Source organism: Dermacentor andersoni, chromosome 4 (genome assembly GCF_023375885.2).
Source record: "Dermacentor andersoni chromosome 4, qqDerAnde1_hic_scaffold, whole genome shotgun sequence".
Taxonomy (NCBI): domain Eukaryota; kingdom Metazoa; phylum Arthropoda; class Arachnida; order Ixodida; family Ixodidae; genus Dermacentor; species Dermacentor andersoni.
This window is the reverse complement of record NC_092817.1, coordinates 213,555,186-213,573,021: the sequence shown is the minus strand read 5'-3', so window position 1 is coordinate 213,573,021 and position 17,836 is coordinate 213,555,186. Positions and strand designations below refer to the sequence as shown.

Here is a 17,836-nt window from a genome sequence, read left to right as displayed (position 1 = left end):
ATATTATTATTATTTTATTAATATTTTACAATACTGTAGGCCCTCGTCGGGCCCACGCAGGAGTGGTTACAACATGGAATACCGTAAAAAAAATAAGAACGTGAAGCTAGTGTATCCAAAACAAAGAGCACTAGCACACACAAAAATGAACATACTCAATAAATATATACACTCTGTTTAAATGAGCAGTCCGGGAAGCAGGAGAAACAGCGTTTATCATAAGAATGCATCTACAGAGGCTGCATATGAAATACAGGTAATATCACCATTCAAATTCCAGATTCTCAATACTGTCAATAAATGCGTTGGCAGATGGGCAATTTACGGCTCTAAAGAGTAGTATGTTCCAATGGGAAATGGCGTGTGGGAATAAAGAGTACTTGTGAGTGTTATTATGGCTGGGATGGTGTCGTATTGATTTATTATGGTTGGTTCGGGCAGAAAGTCTGAATGGCGCTTGAATGTATGTTGCTTGTGGTATTCAGTAGGAGCCGTGATAAAGCAAGTATAGAAATTTTAATCTGGAAATCATTCTACGTTGAGCCAGTGATTGAACGTTAGCCTTGACGCGCAGGTTCGTAATGCTTGTTTGACGTGAATATTGTGATTATATCAATCTCAATGCTAAGTTCTGTATGCGTTCTAGTTTCTCGGTTAAATACTTCTGGTGCAGGGCCCAAATAATGTCAGCATACTCTAAAGCGGGTCTAATGAGGGTTTTGTATGCATTTAATTTAACACTAGGAGGTGTGTTTCTAAATTTTCTTCTCAAGAAATGTTTACCTAGGGCCTTGTCGTATATGTTATTTATATGAGTTTCCCAATTTAATTTCGTTGTAAGAGTGACCCCGAGATATGTGACCTCCTTGTATTTTCTTAGTGGTATATTGTTTATTGTGTATGTAAACTGAAGCGCATTTTTCTTGTGTGTGAAGGAGATACTGGTCATTTTTGATGCATTCAGTTTCATCCCCCAAATGTTGCACCAACTTTGTATAGCAGCTAACGAATCATTTAGTTTTACCTGATCCTCTCTGGTATCTACTGTTGTGTACACTATGCAATCATCGGCGAATAGGCGCATTTGAATAGGTGGCTGAACGCATGAACGAATATCATTGATGTAGATCAGAAATAGGAGGGGCGCAAGAACTGAGCCTTGTGGAACACCAGAAAAAATTTTGATGTAATCAGACATAATATCATTCACAGCTACGCACTGCTTTCTGTTTTCGAGATAGTTCTTGATCCATGATACTGTTTTCTCGTGTACACCAATGGCAATTAGTTAAGTAATAAGATCTGGATGAGGAACAACATCAAAGGCCTTTGAAAAATCTGAGAAAATGGCATCTATTTGGCTTCTGTTATTTATTGCGGTAGCTACATCATGGGTTAACTCAGCTAACTGAGTAATAGTACTTAGACCTGAACGGAATCCATGTTGCTGACTGTATAGTAGGTTATTATTCTCTAAGTGCAATATTATGGCCTTATAAATAATATGTTCAAACAATTTACTAGATGCACATGTTAATGAAACAGGTCTATAGTTACGTCGCGTTTAGAGCAAGATTTGTGCACAGGTATTACTTTGGCCCTTCACCAGTCGTCAGGTATCACTGAAGTTTCCAAAGATGGCCTGTAAATTACGTATGAGTATTTTGACGTCCAAACTGCATGTTTTTGCAAAAATGCATTTGATATAAGGTCAAGGCCACAGGGTTTCTTTACATCCAGTTTTTGTAAGAGTCGAAAAATTCCTTGTTGGTCGATATCTATCTCAGGCATTGGATTCTCGAACTGATGCCGTGGAGAGGGGCGGTTAAACGTAGTTCTGTTAAATACAGATTGAAAAAATTCATTAAATTTGCTTGCTATGACGTCAAGCTGAACAACCGTCTCGTTCGAAACAGTAATCTGCGATACGGTGTGCCGCTCCCTCGATAGGTAGCGTCAGAATTTTTGTGGTTTATTCATCATGTAAGAAGGCAGAGTAACAGTGAAAAAACGCTCCTTGGCCATGTGGATCTTATCTTGTAGTAAGTGTACGAGATCTTGAAGGTCACGTGTGGTTTTCTTCCTGCGCTTCCTTTTAATTTTTCGCTTTAAATGCATTATTTCGCTCGATACCCAAGGATGTTCTCTGTTCACTCGTTTCTTTCTGGAGGGAATGTAGTTTTCTTCACAAAAGCGTACAATATGCTTAAAAGTAACCATAATTCATTTACGTCATGAAGTAATGAAAACTGCAGAAAGCAGGCGTTTAAATATTCTGAGATAGCATTGTCATCCGCTCTTGAGTAATCCCTGATAACAGCAATCGATGGCTTAACGCGTTCATGGTTTACTAAAATTGGGCAGGAGAATACAATCATTTTATGGTCTGAAATGCCATTTTCAATGTTTAATGTGTTATTTTGAAATAGACTGCTTACGAACATCAGATCAAGCACAGAACATGACGGACCAGCTATTCTAGTCGGTTCGGAAACTAGCGTGGCTAGAGAGAAGGTAAATGACATAAACAATATTGATTCAGCACTTTTTTCATCAGAGCTGTTGTGCGAAAGATTAGACCAATTGATTCCTGGTAAATTGAAATCACCTGTGATGATAATATTGGAACGTGAATTAGTGTGTTGTGCAATGTAATCGTGCATAACGTCTAGGTATTCAGGGTGCGCCATCGGAGGTCAGTATACACCACCAAGAAATCTGCTTTTTCCATTAAATGTAAGTTTACACCACATGCTTTCATGGTCAGATATGCTGTGTAAAACTAAATATTATGTTAGATTTAATTGCGACAGCTACACCTCCCCCACCCCCGCGATTCTCTGTCTTTCCGTATGAGCCAATAAGAAGGTGGAAACACTTTGAAACGCCGGAAGAGGTAACGAAAGCCTTGGGAGCTATCCAAAGGGGGAAGGCAGCTGGGGGGAATCAGGTAACAGCAGATTTGTTGAATGATGGTGGGCAGATTGTTTTAGAAAAACTGGCCACCCTCTATACGCAGTGCCTCATGACTTCAAGCGTACCGGAATCTTGGAAGAACGCTAACATAATCCTAATCCAAAAGAAAGGGGACGCCAAAGACTTGGAAAATTATAGACCGATCAGCTTACTGTTTGTTGCCTACAAAGTATTTACTAAGGTAATCGCAAATAGAATCAGGAACACCTTAGACTTCTGTGAACCAAAGGACCAGGCAGGATTCTGTAAAGGCTCTTCAACAATAGACCATATTCACACTATCAATCAGGTGATAGAGAAATGTGCGGAATATAACCAACCCTTGTATATAGCTTTCATTGATTAAGAGAAAGCGTTTGATTCAGTCGAAACCTCAGCAGTCATGGAGGCATTACAGAATCGGGGTGTAGACGAGCCGTATGTAAAAATACTGAAAGATATCTATAGTGGCTCCACAGCCACCGTTGTCCTCCATAAAGAAAGCAACAAAATCCCAATAAAGAAAGGCGTCGGGCAGGGAGATACGATCTCTCCAATGCTATTCACAGCATGGTTACAGGAGGTATTCAGAGACTTGGATTGGGAAGAATTGGGGATAAGAGTTAATGGAGAATACCTCAGTAACTTGCGATTCGCTGATGATATTGCCCTGCTTAGTAACTCAGGGGACCAATTGCAATGCATGCTCATTGACCTGTAGAGGAAAAGCAGAAGGGTGGGTCGAAAAATTAATCTTCAGAAAACTAAAGTAATGTTTAACAGTCTCGGAAGAGAAAAGCAGTTTACAATAGGTAGCGAGGCACTGGAAGTGGTAAGGGAATACATCTACTTAGGGCAGGTAGTGACCGCAGATCCAGATCATGAGACTGAAATAATCAGAATAAGAATGGGCTGGAATGCGTTTGGCAGGCATTCTCAGATCATGAACAGCAGGTTGCCATTATCCCTCAAGAGAAAAGTGTATAACAGCTGTGTCTTACCAGTACTCGCGTACGGGGCAGAAACCTGGAGGCTTACGAAAAGGGTTCTGCTTAAATTGAGGACGACACAACGAGCTATGGAAAGAATGACAGGTGTAACGTTAAGGGATAAGAAAAGAGCAGATTGGGTGAGGGAAAAATGCGAGTAAATGACATCTTAGTTGAAATCAAGAAAAAGAAATGGGCATGGGCAGGACATGTAATGAGGAGGGAAGATAACCGATGGTCATTAAGGGTTACGGACTGGATTCCAAGGGAAGGGAAGCTTAGCAAGGGGCGGCAGAAAGTTAGGTGGGTGGATGAGATTAAGAAGTTTGCAGGTACAACATGGCCACAATTAGTACATGACCGGGTGTAGTTGGAGAAGTATGGGAGAGGCCTTTGCCCTGCAGTGGGCGTAACCAGGCTGATGATGATGATGGTGGGGGAAGCGCACTTGCCGGGGTGCAGCTCAGCATGGAGTTCGACACATCGATATGCCAGTGCACGGGAGTTCTATATACGCGAGCAATAGCACTATACTTTTGCATGGGATTCCCAAGGGGATTTTTCAACTGTTCGATATAGGCAATAATTCAATATATCCGGGTTCTATATATCCGGGATCGACTGTATCCTGCGGTGTTGTGTCGGCACAAGTTATACGTGAATGTCACGTAGACCAGTGTGCCGTCCCAGTCGCGGTGATCGTTGGAAACGTACATCGACAGCATCTCTGTGAGTGTTTGGTTGAGACATTCCGTAAGACCGTTCGTTTGTGGGTGATAGGCAATGGACAGCTTGTGCTCAGTGGCACGATAGCGCAGGAGGTCGTCTACAACTCGAGACAAGAAGAAGCGGCCACGGTCTGTAAGTAACTGTCGCAATGCTCCGTGCTGGAGAATGACGTCATGAAGAAAAAAATCAGCGACGTCAGTTGCGCAACTAGTCCGCAATGCCTTTGTTATCGCGTACCGTATCGCGTAATCAGTAGCGACAGCAATCCACTTAATCCCTCTAGTCGTCTTCAAAAAAGGGCCAAGCAGGTCAAGGCCTATACGAAAGAATGGTTCAGAGGGAACTTCAATTGGATGGAGTCGGCCGACAGGTGGCAAGGGAGGCTTCTTCCGGTGCTGACACAATTCGCAAGTTGCGACATAACGACGCACAGAGCAGTAGAGACCCGGCCAGAAGAGCCGGTGTCATACGCAGTCGTATGTACGCCAAACTCCAAGGTGTCCTGCCGTCGGTGCATTGTGAAGTTGTTCGAGAACAACGGATCGCAGTTGACAAGGAAGGACAAGGAGCAACTCAGGGTCGTCAGGGTTGATATTGCGGCGCCAGCGGATGCCGTCATGCAGCACGAACATGCGGCACATGCAGTCAGTGCTGCCAGATTGCACTCCGGCGATGATGGACTGTAAGGATGCGTCGCATTGTTGTTCAGCGTGCATGTCGGTCATGTTAGTCAAAGCCATCACGCAGGTCACTGGATCATGCTCAACAGGGTCGGGAGGATCCACGGGGGGATGCGACAGGCAGTCAGTGTCCTTGTACAGACGTCCAGACTTATAATTGACAACAAATGAAAATTCCTGGAGTCTCCAAGCCCAGCGACGAAGCCGTCCTGTGGGGTCCCGGAGGGAAGACAGCCAGCAGAGGGCGTGGTGGTTTGTAATGACCAAAAACGTGCGGCCGTACGAATATGACCGGAACTTGGCGACACCTCAAACTAAAGCCAAGCACTCCCACTCGGTGATGGAGTAATTTCTCTCAGCAGGTGACAGCAGGCGGCTGGCGTAAGCTATCACGCACTTGGTACCATTCTGCTATTGGACGAGAACAGCGCCAATGCCGTGGCCGCTTGCGTCAGTGTGGACTTCGGTCGGCGCAGATGGATCAAAGTGGGCAAGTATGGGAGGGATGGTCAGAAACCCGATGAGAGCGGCGAACGCATTAGCCTGCTGTGGGTCCCATGAGAATGGCGTGTTCTTCTTTAGAAAATCTGTCAAAGGCCGAGCAACGGCGACGAAGCAGCACACGTCAGAAGTAGAACGTGGCACAGGGAAACTGCGTACGGCGCGAACTTTTTCCGGATCTGGTTGGACACCAGATGCGTCAATGAGGTGTCAAACACGGTAATCTGACGGTGCCCAAATTGACACTTCGCGGAGTTCAGTTGGAGGCCGGCTTTTCGGAAGACCACAAGAATGGCAGCGAGTCGGGTAAAGTGGCTGCTGAACAAGGGAGAAAAAACAATAACGTCGTCAAGGTAACAGAGACAGTTGGTCTATTTGTAGCCTCGCAGAAGAGAGTCCATCATATGTACAAATGTTGCAGGAGCATTGCATAAGCCAAAGCGCATGGCTTTGAATTGATATAAGCCATCTAGTGTGATGAAGGCCGTCTTCTTGCGGTCCATTTCATCATTTGAAATTTGTCAGTAGCCGGATCAAAGATCGATGGACGAGAAGTACTTAGCACCGTGCAAGCAGTCCAAGGCATCATCAATGTGTGGTAGTGGGTAGACTTGTTGTCGGGTGATCTTGTTTAAATGGCGATAATCGATGCAAGAACGCCAGATGCCATCTTTTTTTTTCACAAGGACGACAGGCGAAGCCCAAGGGCTGGCTGATGGTTCGATGACCCCTTTGCGGAGCATTTTGTCCACTTCTGATTGGCTTACTCGACGTTCAGCATGCGATACACAATAGGAGCGCCGTCGAATAGGATTTGTGTCTCCAGTGTTGATACGGTCGTGAACAACAGATGCTTGTCCTAAAGGCTAGTCGCCGAAATCAAAGATGTCAAGGTACGATTTAAGGAGGAGACATATGTCCTTGGCCTGTGCAGAGGTGAGGTCAGGTGCTATCATCTTCGCCAAGTCATCCGTTAGGGAACCAGAGCTGTGAGCTGCAATTGGTGCTAAGAAACCGCTCTCGGCATTCAGACTTTCAATGCCAAATTTGGAAGTATTAGAAATGCTGACCAAGAACATGCTGGCTGGAAGCACTTGAGGGCACAGGCTGAAATTTAGAAGCGAAAGAATGACGTTATTAGTAATCGTCACCAGCGTATGCAGAAGAGCAACGTTCCGGTTCAGAAGCACGTCGATGATGGGGCGAAGGACATATTCACCGTCGGGAATCTGTGGCTGTGCGGTCAACGCGACGTGACTTCCTCAGGTGACAGACGCACATCTTGAAGTGAACACAATTGTGTTGGAGCGGTGCTTGGAGCATCGGCGACTTGAGGCAGGTCCAACTGAAGAACGCCGGTTGCGCAGTCGATGAGAGCGGAATGATGGTATACAAAGTCTAATCCAAGGATAATGTCGTGAGGGCAGTTGTCGATGACAGTAAAGAGAACAGAAGTAGGGCGGCCAGCTATACTTATACGCGCAGTACACATTCCAAGTAAACCAGCACGTCGCCGTCGGCCACACAAAGCACTCGGGCAGCTGCTGGGGTGAGGACCTTCCTTAAACGTTTACGTAGGCTAGCACTCATCACAGATACGTTGGCTCCAGTGTCGACGAGTGCTTGGACAGGTAAGCCGTCTATTTTAACGTCAATTACAATTCTCTTTGTGGGCACCTATAGAGGATTTGCTGCAGTAGTGGGCAGTGCAGCACCACCTCAGAGGGCTGCATTTCTTAGGTTTCTGGAAGGGTGCGGCCAAAAGCCACAGGGGACGAAAAGCGTCATGGCTGTGGCGAACGGGAAGATGGGCAACGTGTTTGCGGTGAACGAGAATGGTGTACGCGTGGCGATGGTGAGCGACTGTTCCACATGTTCCTAGCAGAGATGGCGCTGTTAGACTCAGCGGGGGGCAAAACATTGCGGGCATTTTCTTTAAAATGGCTAAGGTTGGTCCGCATGCGAGGTGTTGAGGTCAACGAGTTGCAACAGTATCTGGCGACATGACCAATGCGGCGAAAGGTGAAACATATCGGCTGGTCGTCCACAGTTCTCCACTCAGTCGAGTTCTGATAATGTGGAGGGAAGCGTCAGGGTGGAGCGAAAATAGTAGAAGGGCGTTGGTTGGCTCTGAGGTTGGTGACAGCACAGACAGAATGTAGGCCAAAGTTTTCAAGTTCTTGTCGAATGATGGCTTGCACGAGGGGAACTGAAAAAGGGGTAGCGTCAGGGCTACGCAAACAGAAAGCTGCGGGCGCCATCACGTCCAGTTCACGTCGAACGATTCGCACCACGTCTTCTGATGACGACGCATGCTGCTGTGTGGGCTGATTTTCACGTCGACGTTACGGCAGTATTGGGAAGTCTGGTGAATGGGTGCAGGACGCGTCGGCTTTTGGCCTACTTGAATTGTCCGCACTCTTTCATAATAGCATCAACTGTAGAGCAGCTTTTGCACATGAGCATCGTCGGCAATTGCACATGCGTCGTCGGCAATTCCGTTGAGCACATGCCCTACCTTCTCAGCTTCTGTCATGTCGTGATCGGCCTTACGACAAAGCACCAGCATGTCCTGGATATATGAAACATAGGACTCTGGGGGATTGGGCACGAGTGGCCAGTTCCTGCTTTGTGGCAATTTTACGGCCGGCTGGTTTGCCATACAACTCTGTTAACTTCTCTTTGCATTGGTCCCAGCTGGTCAGCTCCTCTTCTTGGTTTTCGAACCACACCTTTGCCATGCCTCTTAGGTAGAACAACAGGTTAGCAAGTATAAGCGTAGGGTCTCATCTGTTGATTCCACTGACGCGTTCGTACATAGCCACTCACTCTTCAACGTCGGCGCCATCAGTCCCACAGAAAGTTCCGGGATCCTTGGGTTGCACAACCACAACCTAAGGGGACAGCGACGTAGCGGGCGATGGTGACGTTGGAGACGGTGATGCGACGTCCACTAAGGAGCTCTGTTTCCAGCCGTGGTACCCCGCACCTCCCACCAATATGTTACGGGGATGTTGAGTGTATAAGACTGTATTTACAATGTATATACAAGCAGAGTCAATGGGGTTAAAAATGGCTGACTAGTAACAACAAGCAGCAGCCAGCGTCTCGTGATCTTCTTCCTCTGTCTCTCCTTTCATCCTTCCGTAACAATATCATTGCGTATATGTCATGTAATGACAAGGGCCTCAACACCTGCTCCATTGACATCAAAGACCTGTACTACTCTTTACCGCATGATACGCTGCGGCAGTGCATAGAGGACTGTATTGACAACTACAACCTAAGGGGACAGCGACGTAGCGGGCTTGTTAAGGTTTTTAGATTTGCGACTTAGTATCTCTAGAGATCACTTGTGCTGGATGTACAAGCCCAGAGGGAACAAGCCACTTTTGTCTTATCTGTCAGCCCATTCTAAGCTGGTTAAATGGGTGTTGTAAATCTTTGCTTCACAAATGCCCTAAACAAGTCTTGCTTCCACTCTTTAACGCGCAGTCTCCAAGCGCAGGCCTCCCGCCTAACATATGCTGGGTGCTCCGAGCTTTTGTTAGTTTCTGTTGCAGAAAAGATACTAAAGAAAATCGAGCTGGGAGACAAAGCACCAGCTCACAGTGCTGCCAGAGACAATAAGCGAGTTCCGTAACAATATCATTGCATATATGTCATGTAATGACAAGGGCCTCAACACCTGCTCCATTGACATCAAAGACCTGTACTACTCTTTACCGCATGATACGCTGCGGCAGTGCATAGAGGACTGTATTGACAACTACGACTCAGTTGTGTTCCAGAATGCTTCTGCTGTTTCGGCAAGCGGCTTCCTTCAGCTCCTTGGATTTATATTTAAGGTCATCGTTTGCCTTATGGCACGAACACATGTACATTCAAAAAAGCAGTGTGTGCATTGGTTCATGCATAGCACCAATTTTAAGCAACATGTTTCTCACTTACCATGACCGACTTATTGCTGGCCGCATTGATAGCACCCGGGTTGTAAAAGTTTTCCATTTTGTGGATGACTTGTTGCTTTTTGCATAAGAAGGTCAAGGTTTTGAGCCTGCTGTTTCAGATGCACTTTGCCTATTCAATGAGTGTTTGTTGCCACTTGTCCTGACACATGAACTACCAGTAAATGACTTGTTAAGGTTTTTAGATTTGCGACTTAGTATCTCTAGAGATCACTTGTGCTGGATGTACAAGCCCAGAGGGAACAAGCCACTTTTGTCTTATCTGTCAGCCCATTCTAAGCTGGTTAAATGGGTGTTGTAAATCTTTGCTTCACAAATGCCCTAAACAAGTCTTGCTTCCACTCTTTAACGCGCAGTCTCCAAGCGCAGGCCTCCCGCCTAACATATGCTGGGTGCTCCGAGCTTTTGTTAGTTTCTGTTGCAGAAAAGATACTAAAGAAAATCGAGCTGGGAGACAAAGCACCAGCTCACAGTGCTGCCAGAGACAATAAGCGAGTCACGGTGCTCCCTTACTTGCACAAGATTTCGCACAGCTTGAAGAAGATAGGCAGTAAATCCCTTGATGACGAACCCGGGCGGATCGTGAAATAAAGTGGACATTACAGTTGTTTTTTCTGCCCCGGAAAAATTATCAGTGCTCTGTAGGAGTGTGAATGCTCATGCCTCACGACGGAATATTTGCAATACTAACCATAGGAAGCGGTTTGGAGCATGCGCCGTGGGTGTGGTTTACATGATTCCCTTGACTTGCGGAAAGAAATATGTTGGCCAAACAGGCAGATGCTTAAATGAGCGATTGAAAGAGCATTTTTACAATGTTTATACCGCCGTGCAAGGTCATCTAGGCATTCATTGCAGAGACTGCCATTGTGACCCCGAATTTGAAAACTGCGTCATGATTTCCAAACCCCGAGAACAGCTTATACATGAAATCATAGAGGCTGACAAGATTTAGCGGCTGGGCGACCTTTGCATCAGCATGCTTCTATTGCCCTCACAAAAAACGAAATCATGTATCTGTCTGTGATGCAATAGGGGTTCACGTGACCTAATGCAAAAGTTGACCTTAGGAAGGTCAACTAAGGCCTAAGGCCTCCACATGTTGACCTTAGGAGTGACTATTTGTAGTTGTGAGGTCTGTGATTTATGTGATTTATTTATTTTAAGTGTCGCTACGGTGGAGCAATTGCCGGCAGCCACTGCTAGGCTAATCCCACCAGTAACCTACAACCACTCAACTCAACTCAACTTAATGCAAAAGTTCTTTTTTGATTACTTTTGCTCATGTATACACTCCGTGCGCTGCGACTGGCGCGCCGCTGTGCGGCTGTCAGAGAAGACACTCGTTGAGAACCTGAGCAGAAGGAAACGTCTCCGCATGGTCTCCGTGCTGCCGCCGGAATACGAATCCATACCGCCGTAGAGACGGGTATACCATGACCGCGTCATTAACACGTAGTTTATTGGAATAATGAATTTCTGTGTAGTCTGCTGTGCCAATAGGTACACGTTGTGCCCAGCGGGGACGACGTTTCACGGTTTCTCAGCTCGTCTGTGCTTTGTCGGGCAGCGGCAACAGTGGATCACGGCTGTGTGACAAAAAAAGTAAGTTTGGTTCCCGTGACCATGTCTTCTCTCTCAGCCGTCTTGCATTTCACGTTTTTGTTTTTATGTGCCACTAACATCTGCACATTTCAATGCCGATGGAACAAACTGGGAGCCCTCTCGGCACACGATGATATGCAGCGTCCATTTCGTTGGGGGTGCGCCGTCCAAGGATGTGTCGTCCACCGTCGTACGTGCCAACAATATTTCCTGACGAGTACCGCAAGCGGTCCGTGCTTCCGGAAGATAAGGCTGGACGCTATGAAAGATGAGAACTCCGCGAAATAGGCTCTTTCTTTTTAAACTAGCTGTCAGGTATTGACATTTTTAGATGCGATAATTTCTTGGCGACACCCAAGCCAAGATTTCATCAGTAGGTGTGCTCAGTGGTTCGTGTGTCTGATTTCACTCCAGTGCTGGCAAAGGCGCAGCTGCCAGAGCAGAGGTGCGCAAACTGTGGGTCGAAACTCCCCTCTCTGAGAGGTCGCGGGACGATGTGGTCGCGGCTCCTTGAAGAGTTCCCCTAATTAAAGCAGAAATAGTATGGTGGGGTAGCCATATGACACTCGGAAGCTTTGAGAGGTCGCCAGAGCATAGCTTGGCTTACACCATAATTCCCGCAAAAAAGAAAAGTGCAGTGACTTTACACAGACGAGATGGCCAAGTGCGCATGTACTTAGAGTGGTGCATATTTGGGAGTAAACAGCAGTGCATGTAGTCATTCCGGGGGTGATAAAACGCGCAAAGTGTGCAGCATGGGGACAAATTTGCGTGCGGAACAAAAATCGAGTCTGTTTATTGTCATCTTAAGAGATCTGACAGTAGTTACTTTTTGTTTGTTTTGGTCTTTCACCATAGCCTGACTCCCTGTCAGGCTATGGTGAAAGAGAAGGGGGAGCAGATTCATGATATGGACCTGTTGGCTGTAAACGAGATTACTCCAATCTAAAGCAGTTCTACTGCAGCACCTCAGTCCGTGCGTGCTATGTCAGTGTGAGCCAAACATTGCTGATTGCAACTGTTCAAGGCTTACAGTAGCAGTGCCCACACCCCCTAATTAGACAGACATTTTCTCATTCAATGCCGGCCTGCATTGCGATTATCTATAGAAGTGACGGTATGCATTTTTCTTCTTCTTGGAATTAAGAAGCGGAGAACAGCCGCAACAACTGCTGCAGATCTTACCCGCTCCTTAGCATCTTTGCCAAACGTGGTGCAAGCTGGACCACCTACAGCCACCATGAGTGTGCCAGCTTCTCCAGCACCAGCAGTCACACTGCCGCTGGAGGAACCTGAAGGCATTGATGGGAATAACGAACCCAAACAACTGCAAGGAGTTGAGGTAGGTTCTACTGTACTACCATAAGGTACCGAGTAAGTGCCCACTCAAAATTTGCAGATTATAAAAAAAAAAGGAATGCAGGGTGGGTGCTTCTTGTGTTTGAAAGCTAAAAGGCAGAACATACATATTGTCATAAAGGACAAACAATGCAGCAGTGAATGACAAACAACTGAACATTTATTGTGGTAAACTTGTGCCAAAAACAAACGAAAAGCAGCCTTTACTGCCTCTGGTAAAGGCACATCACCCCGATGCAACACAAAACAAAATAATGGTACACTGAAGAGCAACCTGGAACACGAAACGTGCACAGTCCTATCGAGTGTAGAACGGCTTGAGAAGAATAATGTGAACCACCTCGGGTCGCAAATGGCTGCATGAAAAAAGCTGGGTTTTGTCAGCCGCAACTTCATAGTTCGAGTCCCCCAGGCAACGAACAATCCTGTAGGTTCCAATCCTTGCTGTTGTTATCCCTATTAAAAAACCTGTGATGGTAGTTCCCATCTTATTCATCACAATGAACGTTGATTCAGTTTCACCTAGTTTCCCAGGGGCACTGTGGTGAGCCTTGCATGGGCTTTTATGTCTTGGTGTGCCTGGTTAGGGCTTCTCGACGTGGCATACAATCGCTATTCTAGAGTAAGGTAAAGCTAAGAAGCACCGTGTTCTCTTGTCTGAAAATTTTAACATGGCATCAATTTTATGCAGGTCTCAACTCGGACACTAGAGACACCGCAAGCCCACAGCAAAGGAGTCCTGATGATTGCCTGCACCCTGTTCGCCAGTGCATGCGAGGCATCCACCCAGGTTGAATTCTTTGCACCTTAACAGCGTGCAACGGCTAACGCAGGTGTTACTGCATTGTGTTTGGAAGGCCACCAACCAAAAGGTTTCTATGGCTACCAGTCCTTGGTGGACAAGAAAAACGATGATGCCCTCAGAGACCTGACTGGGGTGACAGTTACGGTGTTTCTGGCCCTGTTGAGCCTCTTGCCACAGGTAAATGTTAGATCAGCTTCCAAATGACACAAGCGAGAGCATATTCACAAGTTGCCCAATTTAAATTGAACTGAAAAATAGATATGCTGATGTCATGCACGTTCATCTAAAGGTGCAGCCTTTCTTTATATTTGATGTTGTCTCTTGGGAATCTGACAACCACCTCACACAAAGTTTTTTCTGGTTATGGATAATGAGAACCGCACAGATGTGTACAAGATGTCTTATGTACTAGTGCTTTCTTTCCATTTTAACGTACCGTGGAATTTGTCGGAGCATATGGTACTGCAGAATGGTGGTATTTCTTTTTGTTTTCACATGCGTTAGCAGACAGTGTATCTGCTAACGAGATTTCAGCTACCTCAGTGCAAGCTGAGTGACATATTGATCACAACCAAAACAAAAGACTGACTTCTTGATCTGACAATCTTTATTTAACGTTAGTGATGGAGAATTGTTTTTAGCACATTTGCAGTTTAGGACCATGCTCTCAATAGGAAACCACATGCCCAAACTCAAATCTTAATATAAGCTGTTCGTACGAGGTGCATAAACATAGGCGCTGGAGAAAGTCAGCCTTTGAAAAGCGTTCATTTCACCAGATGACAGCCGTGAAATGGTGTCTGTTCATGCTGGGTTCAAACGCTGGCTTTGTGCGTACATCCATTGAACTTTTGATGAAGAAGGAGCTGGTGGTGCAGTGAGATCAGGTGCATCTTTTAATTCTTTCACAACGCACTTCATTGGGCAACTAGCTTGTTTTTACCTGCAGCATGGCCCTCGAGCATGTGTGCCAATTTATGTATGAAGACAGATTTTGAGTTCCAAATACGGATCTCAAAAAAGCTTTGCAATGTGACTGAATCTTAGGTGTGTCAGATGGGTTGGGATCCAGTAAGCCAGGAGTGCAAGTTCCCCTGGTCTTCTCAAGTCTAACAAGATTTTGACAGTGGACAAGACCATCAACTGCATCAGGATTGCCATTGTTGGACACTGCGGTTTGAGAATGAAAGAGAAACATATGTCTAAATTGATACTCTGGTGATTTCAATCTTGCATTTGACAATGCAGTCACACTAGGCACCAGGGGGACGAACCTAGACATCGTCAACTGTGACATTCAGATAAGTGTTGGCGTGAGACACAAAACAGCACTACACAGGAGTGTTTGCATCAATGTGCCAGATGCACAGGCCAGAGGAGCGTGAACAAACTTGGGAGGGATGTCTACCCACACCAAAGTACCGCCTGCTTGTGTTCAGACATTGGACAGTTTGAAGAAACCATTCATACACCTAAAGCACTAAATCAGCGGAACATGTGTTGTAATATTGTGGAAGTTTCTGAATTAGTAAGAACAAAAAAGCTTTGAAGGTTGGTTTTATCACTACTGTAAATGTTGTGCTCACAAAATACCTCTCATGTTACAGGTGTGTGGCGAGAGATACTTGGACCTGGCGGTGGACAGCAAGCTTCTGCTGTTTTTCATGACGATGTAGCATGGCCTCACATTCTCGGCATTAGGCGTTTTGTTCGGCGTACATCGAACTAGCATGTCGCGCATTTTCTATGCCACTCTGGATGTCCTGTCCGTTAGCACCAGAGGGTGGATCAAGTGGTTCTCAAGGGATATGGTGCAAGCATCGATGCCTTCCTCTTTCCGCTTGAACTATTCCAATTGTAGGGTTATTGTAGACTGTTCGGAAGTCAGAATTGAGAAGCCAGGTAAAGTTGCAGATAGGGTAAACTGCTGGAGCAACTAAAAGAGGGACTTTACGCTGAAATTTATAGTTGTGATCACGCCATCCGGTTACATAACATTCATTTCGGATGTGTTTGCTGGCAGGTCGAGCGACACGTACATCATCGCCAACTCTGGATTGATTAACTTGCTGGAACCGGGGGATATGGTGATGGCGGACAAAGGTTTTCCCCATGTAAAGTGCGATGGAAAGTAAGGATGTCACACTTGTCATGTCACCATTTGCAACGCCCAACGAGCAGTTTACCAAGGCAGCGATGAAAGAAACTTATAAGGTTGCATCTCACCGCATTCATGTGGAGAGGTGCATTTAACGCATCAAGAGTTTTGCGATCTTGAATGAAAGGCCAACTCCAGAACTCAAGTATCACATTGACAAGATAGTGCATGTGTGCAGCATGCTGGCTAACCTACAAGGTCCTGCCATCAAGACTGTGCGAGTGCTTTGAACAGAAGCAAATGTTTGGACAGCTCTTTTTATTTTTGCTGTATTGTGCAAGCATGCCCACATTTTGTTCAATAAAAAAAGAACATGCTTCACAAGTACACACTGCTAAAGTTTAATACAGATTTCAGCACCTCAGCACAGCTGGGAAGTAGTGCCTAAAAGAAACCACTCCAATTTCCGCACAAGTTTTTTCAGAAAGGAGTCGTTCCTTCTTACTTCTACACATTTCGACCCCTTTGGCGAGTACACGTAAAAGTCACATATGCTCACACCTACAACATACATGCTTATTTGAACTTGTGTGTAGTACACGTGACTTTCCTGTAGTTGCGCATCTTTTGTTCTTCATAGTGGAGATAGTCCACCAGGCACAAACCCAAGGGGGGCCCAGGGGGGCCCGGGCGCCCCCCCCCCCCCCCCGAATTTACCACGCATCTCCCCCGCCCCTGCCACCACTTCTGACAAACATTCCTAAAGCGCCGCCAAATCAATATTGAGACTTGACAGCTATTCGGCGGTCAACATTTTGCTGCCTTTCTCACTCCTTTTGGATGGTGGTAGTTATCAGCGTCTCCTGGGAAGTGAAGGCCAGTTTCCTTATGAATTCGGTGCCCGCGCGATTAACTCGAGATGCATTCAACTGTCACCGTCTATTCAACGGTCACGTGCATCGTTGTTGCTTCGTTAGTTCAACCTTCTTTGTTTACACTGATCCAAGGACCAGGAAAAGGATTCAGTTCGTGGTCAGCTGGTCTGTATGCACGTGGAACAAGTTGCGGTCAGAGAAAATGTCAATTGCGTTTAACTCTTCTTTTTGTTTCATTATTTTCTCGAGTGACGGCTCGCCACAACGCTGACAGATCCTCGGAACCATAAACACGTGATATAGGTTAGATAAGGTGGAAAATAAAGTAATGCAGGTCAGCGTCTATCAACAAACCCTGCAATAACCCTTAAACTCATAGGCAATATGACTGTCACACGTTAACTCGTCTGGTTTTTCCATAATTGTACGGCTATATTATTGAAAAATTGCTAACTGGAAACAAGAGTCGCAAGGATTTGAGAAATTAAGCGATCTACTAAGGGAGAGAGCCAAGGCAACATCCAAACAGGGAGGAAAAGCGAAAATTAACAAATTTAACCGTTGTTTATGAAAATATTGTTACGGTGAAGAGAAGGACGAAGTTGAATTAGACTAGAGGAAGACGAAGTCTGGCAGTTGCCTGAACGCCATATATACCTCTGTTGTAAATACACATTATTTTATACTCGTGGGCCTGCTTTCTTCCTGCAACATTTTGGTGGAAGGTGCTGGGTACAATCACGGAACTTCGCAGCGGACGTCATCTATCTGCCGCCACAATGGCAAATCTACCGACACAAGCGACAACGCCTCAACAGCCCGTGCCAACGGTCATCCTCCCTCATCCACGGGACCCAGGGACATTTTGTGGCACGGACAACGCCGACGTCGAGGACTGGCTTACGATGTACGAGCAAGTGTGCGACAACAACAGGTGGGATCCAACAATGATGCTAGCAAACGTCATATTTTATCTAAGAGGAACTGCGAAGCAATGGTACGACACACACGAAGCTGACCTAACGAGCTGGGATGTCTGCAAAGAAAAAATGTGAGACCTGTTTGGCAGACCTGTCGGTCGTCAGCTGGCAGCACAAAAAGAACTTGCGTGCCGCGCTCAGACGTCCACAGAATCCTATGTCATGTACATACAGGATGTGCTGGCCCTCTGTCGCAAGGCTGATAACAACATGACCGAGGCAGACAAGATTGGTCACATACTGAAAGGTATTGCAGACGATGCCTTCAATCTCCTGATGTGCAAGGATTGTG

The 17,836-nt window shown here is 46.0% G+C and overlaps 1 pseudogene; it reads left to right on the top strand.

Moving 5' to 3' along the window:
- Positions 1-12,571: 12,571 nt before the first annotated feature.
- On the top strand, positions 12,572-16,063 carry LOC126538465 (uncharacterized; annotated as a pseudogene).
- The last annotated feature ends 1,773 nt before the right edge of the window (positions 16,064-17,836 follow it).